Raw genomic sequence first — 8,756 nt, 5'->3', positions numbered from 1 at the left:
GACTGAAAATGGTAGAACACGTTGAAAGACTATGTAAAGTAGCTGGATCCCAAGGACTCTTCGCATACTCAGAGCATCCAGGTGTCTACCCTGTAGGAGGCAGGGGGTGTTAAAAGGAAAAATCAAATCAGAGTAATTCTCATCTCTAGGCTACCAAGGGGAAAGATTTTCAAACCTGAAAGTATGGAACAGGTATTGTTAAAATGCGGTTAAGTTGTAAGATGTTCAAGTAGAGTATCTGCTTTTTAAAAAATAAGTTCGCATTACTAGAGTCAATCAGCTTACACCCCAGAATAATCAAATACTTCACAATAATGATCTTGAATCAGCTGGTAGGATTTCCTGTAAAATGAAAATGAAGATTTCTAGAATGAATAGTAATATATGCTCAATACAGGAAATGGAAGAAAAAGAAAACATTTCATAATCCATTACAAATTTACTTGTATACATAACTCTAAATAATTACATAACATTCAGTAATGCGAGCATAGGTATTTAACCAAATATCACCGCATTCTTTAAAAAGATTTATTTATTTATTGTGGTCGGGGGGTGGGGTGGGCCGAGGGCGAGAAAGTCAAGCAGACCCCATGCTGAGCGCTGACCTGATTTGGGGCTCGATCCCAGGACCTTGAGATCCCGACATGAGCCGAAATCAAGAGTCAGAGGCTTAATGGTCTGAGCCACCCAGACACTCCCCCGCCAAATAGAACGGTATTTAAGCACCTGCTAAATTTTCTTGTTTCATACTATAATCTTTTTGCTTGAGATCTTTTTTCTATATTGCAAATTATTTTCTTAGTCTAGTTTCCTAGATAAAAATCTTTAAGCAAAACAACGGACAGTGAAATAAATGACCATTTAAACATAACTTCTATTTACATGGGGATCAAACAGTTAAACGGAAAAACCTTAGCAAGGTGACAAAATGACCGTTTCTTAACCACACTGTTGCCCCTGAGGACAAACGATAATGACTCTCGGGAAATTAACCAGAGCATAGAAACCATCCAAGGAAGCAAACTAAGGTTGATAATTAACACCAAAAGCACACTATATTTATATCTATATTTGTGTGTTTGGGGGTTGCATTTAAATTTACGTATATCGTATCTACATTTAAGCTAAGAGTTATAGTACATTCTGAAATACAGGTGCAATTTTTCTTAGTTCATCACATTGTTGTCTTAAAATTCTGAATTCATAGGAACAGCAGACATTATTAAGAAGAGATATCTGAGCCAGTTAGTAGCCCCTGATATCTGAGCCAGTTAGTAGCTGCTGGCACTAGTAGTGAAAATTTCGCCAAGTGAGCACTGGCGCCTGCAGGGATCAGCTTTTCATTCTGCAGGGCCTTGTGAAGTGTGAGTGGCATGGTGCACAAAGCACAAAATCCATGGTCAGATGATTTGGGTTCAAGTTTTGTGATGATCATTACCAGATGTATGACTTTGGGCTAGTTAGGTAAAGCTGGAAATTCGGTTGGGAGATGGTCCTAATATCTTCCTCACAGACTGGATCTGAGATTAGCTGGGACTTCAGTGAAAAACACCCCAGAAGCAACACAATTCTGACCTTTGCTGTCAGCCTTTCCATCCTCTGTATTATCCTGGCACGAGATTTAGCAGGGATTCACTGAGCAAGGGAGAGGTCATTAGGAAAAGAGTCAACAGCTCTCCTCCCTAGCTCTGAAAACATCACCAGCAACTCAGATGGAGTGGCAAGAGCAGACTGGGGTCAACACCATATGGGTCATGGAATCTCCTTGGTTCCTATTTGGTGGAAAGTCACCCTGGAAGTTACCACGGTTGTCCTGGTAATGGTGAGTGCTCCAGTTCGACCCTGTGCCTCTCAGAATATAGTAAACGACCAGGGTCATACCATCCAAAGCAAAAGGTTGATCTAACATACTTATAATTGTTTTTGTCCTGTTAATTTCCTTGTATCTATGCTACAATTCAGTTTTGGGGAAGTCAGCAACACCATATAACAACTATATGGAATCTTGTTCCATATAGGCTAAGACTATTTCACAAGCAACGTTAACACTATTTACAACCGACCTACTAAATTAGAGGAGCCTATGGGGGAAAGAACGTTGGATTGTGCTGTGCTTGGTGTAATGACTTAACTTGGTTCTGTTGTAGCTACAGCCCACAAGCTCCAGAACTGAAGTCTTCGATTTCATTTTCTGGTCTTTAATCCACTTGATGGAGGTGTAATTTACATAAAACAAACGGAAACATTAATTTTTTTTTTTTTGAGGATGGTTGACCCACAGTGTTACATGAGTTTTAGGGGTGTGACTAGTGATTCAACAAGTTTATACATTATGCTGTGCTTATCACAGGAGTAGCTGCTGTCACCATGTAATGCTATTACAATATCACTGACTGTATCCCTTATGGGTTTCACTGCCGTGACTCATTTCGTAACTGGAAGTCTGTACCTTTCACTCCCCTTCACCCATTTTGCTCATCCTCCCACCCTGACCCCCCTGGCAACCATCAGTTTGTTCTCTGTATTTATAGTTCTAATTCTGCTTTTTGTATATTCTTTTTTTTTTTTTTTTCAGATTCCACATTTAAGTGAAATCATATGGTAAGTGTATTTCTCAGTCTGACTCATTTCACTAAGCATAATACCCTCTGGATCCAGCCATGTTGCCACAAATGGCACAGTCTTGGCCTTTTTTTATGGCTGCATGCTAGAGAGTAAAAGACGCCAAGATAAATGAGACATTATACTTGCCTCAGTAAGTTCAGATCTCCCTGGGATGTACACTTGTGCCTCAGTTAGCCTATATGTGGCAGCATAAACAAAAAAAGCCCCATCAAGGAGAGTCCAAGTGCCCTGAGACCCAAGGATAGGAGGGAGAAAGAAAGGGTATCCCAGAAATCTAGAGGTGGAGGTGGTCTTTTCCTCCTCTTGAGGAAAAGAGGAGCATTATCAAGGCTAATTAAAATCGTTGTTTGTTTGAGGCAAAGTGTCTTCTTCGTAGCAGCTTGTTTGACTTTGTACAAGAAAGGGCAATTTATCCCATGGAAGTGCTCGTCATTTGGGTAAATGACTTCTATTTGACAGCTGAAAGAAAAGTGGTAGGAAAATATTTACCCACTAGTGAATACTCTCGAGACATACCAAGGAAACATTTAGCCTTAATTATTCACCAACAACTATTACAGGACACGTGTCGTGGAAGGAGCATAATTTCAGAGCTACTTAGACCTGGGTTCAAATCTTGGCTTTGCTATAGCTACATCTTCGAACTCATCATTTCCTCTTCGAATGTCTGTTTCGTTAAGCAAAAGTGGACGTTGTACGGGGCTACTCATGGCATCGAGGTAACGGGTGAGCAGGAAGCTAGGGCCCAGAGTAAGAGCACAATGGTACGTGATCCTTAAACGCAAATTTCTTTCCTCTCTCCTCATCCTTGTGTGATTCTCACGAGTGTAATTTGGCTTCTTAATTTGAAAGATCATAAATCAAAGCCAACAAATGCAGATGGACGACAGTGGAGGGAGGGAAAGAGGACAACGTGTAAACAAATCTGGAACTTTGCAAATGATCTAATCTTTGCCAAAGAACATATTCTGCTGGGTGGGGAAAGACTAGAAGAGTAAGTGAATGATCTCAACACTATTAGCAGCTCCTCCAGAGACTCTCTACTTCTTTTATAGATTTTTCAGATTCTGCGTCATGACATGTCCCTTTTTATAGGTTACGTGAGAAAGTGTTCATCCATGTCAGGCATTGCCATCAATTATTGCTAATATTTATTGAACATTCACTGTGGGCCAAGCCACATACCAAATACTTTACATACATTATATCCAATTTATCCTTCACAGAAACTCTAGGAGGTGGGTAATACTATCATATCATTTTTACGAAGGAGGAATGTGTGGTACAGAGTGCTTTGAAAACCAGGCCACACAGAAAGTAAGGGAGAAATGGAGTCAGTATTTTTTTTTTGAAGATTTTATTTATTTATTCATGAGAGACACACACAGAGAGAGGCAGAGACACACAGGCAGAGGGAGAAGCAGGCTTCATGCAGGGAGCCCCATCTGGGATCCGATCCAGGGACTCTGGGATCAGGATCCAAGCCCAAGGGAGACATTCAACCACTGGGCCACCCAGGCACCCCTGGAGTCAGTATTTGACACTAAGTCAGTTTGACTCCCAAACCCTCCCACTCTGTGCCCGTGCTGTGTTGTCACCCATGTCACACACACACTCCATGCACTCACATTTACACACACAATTATGCCGCACACACAGGCAAATATACATACAGTATACACACACATGCATGAATACACACACACACACACACACACACAAACTCCCACACAAGTTTTCTGGCTCCTGCCACCACTTTCTCCACTTTGGCAAACATTCGCTCCAATCTCAGAAAATTAGGGCTTGGCAAAGAAACATATGCCTATGTGAGTCAGGCATTACCCTTGGGTTGGTCACTGAGCCTTTCCTCAATGCCATCGAATCAGGAGGAAATGTCACACGGCAGGGAGCCTGCTTCTCCCTCTGCCTGTGTCTCTGACTCTCTGTATGTATCCCTCATGAATAAATAAATAAAATCTTTTAAAAAATACACCACTTATTCTGCACAACTGAGTACAACTGCCCTCATTTGCAGCTGCATGGCAAAATACCTCAATAAAAAGTTTTGTTTTTTGTTTTGTTTTTCCTCGGCCATGTTAAGATCACTTGGGAATCACTCCAGGCTGAGTTCTGAATGCAGATATGAAGTAGAGTGATCCCTTAGACTGGAGGACTGACAGGCACACTTTGGTAATGTAGAGGAAGGGCCTGGGTCTGATGTAAGCAAGGGAGCCTTCCCGGAGGAGGCGATGCCCGAGCAGTGTAACAGGAGCTAAATCTCTAAGCGCAGCTCCACCCGACCAAGCCTCGTGGTTTGGACCTAGTTACTTAACTTCCCTAAATACCAGTTGCTTCACCTATAACTAGAGTGATAATATTTGGTTCGAAGTTTGGTATCCCGGGTTTTCAGGAAATTGCATTATCTCCTCTTCTTTTTCCACTCCTCTCTCCTTCCCCTTTATTGTCTATACTCAGATGTGGGGGGTTGCCTCTTGGAGTTTCGATTTACACTCTTTCCCTTGGCCACCCTGCCCACAGCCATGTCTCACCCAGGTGCTAGCTCAGTGCCCCTGCGGGCCCATCTCACGCTGTTTATCCGCACACAGACACCTGCCAAGGCATTTCACATTCAGCCAGTGTGCAGCCAAATTTGTTATTTCTTCCCTAAATTAGCTCCTGACTTTGGAATGGATAGTTCGCTCTTCTGCATAGGGCCCTGGGTCTCACAGACACTAAACCTCTGAGTCATCCTTAACCCTCCTCTTTTTCTTCCTTGTTCCTTATCTAATCACTCACTAAATTCTGTGGGTTCTTCAAAACATCTTCGGTCAGAACAGGCAGGGACACTTATGTGGCTGTAGTAATTGTGTCAGGGGTTTTGTACAGCAACAAGACTGTGTCTTTTCCTTTTTTTAAAGATTTTGTCATTTATTCATGAGAGACACAGAGAGAGAGGCACTAACATAGGCAGAGGGAGAAGCAGACTCCCTGTGGGGAGCCTGATGTGGGACTCGAACCCAGGTCCCAGGACATGACCTAAGCCAAAGGCATAGATGCTCAACCACTGAGCCACCCAGGTGTCCCAAGACTGTGTCTTTATTATAGATTTATTAATTTGAAAACCAAAATTAAAAACATTTCCATTCTCTAAACTTCACAGCCTGGACTACTGCACAGTTGGTAAAATTGGTTTTTCCTGAGAGCGTCACTCCCCCTGCAGCATCCTGCACACGACCTTCACGCTAACCTTGAACTTCCCTGCTTAAGATCTCCAACAGTCCTTCGGTGCTTCTGAGTAACAGAAAAGAAAGAAACCTTGTGTTTAAAGCTCTCACGTCTCTCGCCAGCCTAATTCTCAGCTTCCGCAACCCCTTCTTCCATTGCTCTAGTTCACTCCTCCACGTTCTCCCTTAACCCTCTTACTATTCTTGGAATCAACTGACCTTCTCCTGACTGCAAATATATGCTCATACCATTCTTATCACCTTTCATATTTTTTCCCTATTTCACTGATGTTCATTTACGACATTTAGCTGAATCACTAGGCCATTGGCCTCCTCCACCCCAAATGCCATGGTCTTTTCTCTTTTTAATCCCCCACACCGCATGAGTTGTGGCATTCTTGTACCGTTTATCACACAAGAGCTCCCTAGTAGATTATAGATTCTTGAGCACAAGCATTGGCACATCCCTAATGTGCCTCTGAATACTGTGTGCTCTCCAATTACTAAAAGTCTTTGATTTAGTCATTGTATGGTTCCTGGGACAGGGGGAGAGCCGTGTTCCCTAACCTCTGCCAAAGTCATAGACCTATTTGCTATTTTTAAAAAATAGTTTTTGACCCAGTTACATACACTTATTGTTTTGGAATTGGAAAGCTCTATAGAGACCATCTCAGCCCCATACTCTTTTTTTGTCCCTGTAGGAATGAGGCTTTAATGGGTAGAGTGGCTCACCGAAAACACACAGCTAGATTTTGGAGGATCAAGTTTGAAGACCTAGGTCAACTGCGGATGCCGGAAGCAGATGGGTTCCCAAAGCACCTAACTCAGCATCCTCTAACACACAAGAAACCTTTGCCAACTGGGTCCAATAAAAAGAATGTAGTGTGGTACAATTGGAGACGTATAGATTTTGAAATCAGACAAACTCGGTGTTGATTTGGGCCTGGTCACTTATTAGCTGCGTGGATTTTGGAAAATGACTTAGCTTTTCTGCTAATCTATAAAATGTGGACAGTATCTCCACATTGAAGAAGTGAAGTGGTGTTGGTGAAGCGGTGCAACGTGTAGGAAATGATTGGAACATAACACATTGAAGCCATTATTTAAAATAATCCTCAATAAGTTACAAACTTGCATATTTAATTTTTCTCAATGCATAGAATTTCTTCACAGGCCCTTTTCCTAAATTGAGTAAATGGATAGTGGATTTCTTTCTTTCCCTTTGCCCTCAGAATGTTGAAAGGTTTTTTCGTGGCCGTAGCATTACTAAAGAGTTTCCCAGCTATTCTCGGAAAAGTTCTTTTTTTTTTTTAAGTATTATCAAGAACAGAATATTTTGGAAGGTGAATGTGTAGAGAGAGCTTAGCATAGCTAAACTGAGGGCTAGAGATTTTTTGTCAAAATGCACTTTCCAGAGCTGCTTGTTTTCCTGGATAAAAAGGTATTATATTCACCTAATAAACACGTAGAGAGCTCTACTGAGCTTTGAAGTTAAGTCTTCCACAGCTCCATAACTAGCCTTGACCTTCAGCTCTTTCCCATGATGCCACCCTGCCTTTCACACCAATTCTGTGAGCTCAAGCAGGAATGAAGACTGCCTACCTATAATGGTTGGGCGGAAAAGAATGGTGGTGGAGGTCATAGGGGACTCTTAAGGAGAATAAACAAAGATCAGATATCAATTCTAGAACACGGCTGGGCCTGATATGCTTTGTGTTCTTATATCACATACAGAAGTAAAAGCAAAGTGCTTTAATATCAAATATGAGGGTCATGCTAGATAATTTTAAAAGTCCCTCTACCCAACCTCTAAACTCTAGAATGTTTTAGTACAGATAGGTTTCCATGAAAGCCTATAGGAGTTCCTTTCCTGGAATCCCCATACAAATTGGCTCCATCATTGGGTGACACAGGTTCATTCAGTTCCCTACAGTAAGCATGAGCCAGAGAAACATTATTATTATATTTCCAAGTAAAGGATTTCATTTAACCAGCGAAGGTACTTGAGGGGATAGGAAACCTAGGATGGACTCTGCTAATCAGACCCAGGAGAATTGCTAAAGGGAAATCTTCTTGAGGTTAGTCTCCACCAAGCCCAGTAACTGGCCTTTCCATCAATGTCCTTTGTGTTTTTGACAAGGACAGTGCTAGTTTGTGTGTGTGTGTGTGGGGGGCTTTATGCTGACCAGCCCAATATAGATTTGTGCTGCCCAGTGCAATCTCCTGGAATGCCTTAAATCATCCTGCCACTCCTTTTCCCATCCTCAGAGATTCTAATCGAAGTCGTCTGAGGGTGGCTTGAGCAACCGGATTTTTTTGAGCTCCCCATGTGATTCTAATGAATGACTAGTCTTGCAAACCACTGGCATATACTTAAGGTGTTCCAACAAACTTTCCTCTTAAAACCACCACCCTATCACTTAGTTTTCTGGCGCTTGGGCACTTTTCTTCCCTCCCAACACACACACACACACACACACACACACACACACACACTGCACAAGTTTGGGTGCATTTCTCCAGCAGTCAGACTTGAATAATCCCAAAGTGGCATTCATGAGCTGTCCCTGGTCAACCAGGAGAACCCTGGCGAGGAAAGTGGCACCCCAACATAGTAGAACCACGGTCACCCCTTGCTGTGTTGCTTGGCCCGGCATTCTTTGCCCCCTTTCCCATTTGGGGTTTCAGACGGCGCCATGCGCTTAGAGGCCAGGCACTTAGGGTTTCCTGATTGCTCGTTGCTCGATGGCATCTGACCCCTAGTTGCAGGCCCTGGAGCCCCAGGTGGACACTGCTTCTCAGGCTCCCAGGTCCCCCGCACCTTCTGCTCAGCCTGGCAGCTCTCAAGAGCCCCGAATTTCCTCTTGCCTAATTCAGATCCCCCGGGAAAGCGAAGCCCTGGCC

The sequence above is a fragment of the Canis aureus genome, chromosome 6 (genome assembly GCF_053574225.1).
Source record: "Canis aureus isolate CA01 chromosome 6, VMU_Caureus_v.1.0, whole genome shotgun sequence".
Classification (NCBI taxonomy): Eukaryota; Metazoa; Chordata; class Mammalia; order Carnivora; family Canidae; genus Canis; species Canis aureus.
The sequence above is the reverse complement of the archived record's forward strand: the minus strand, read 5'-3'. Positions refer to the sequence as shown.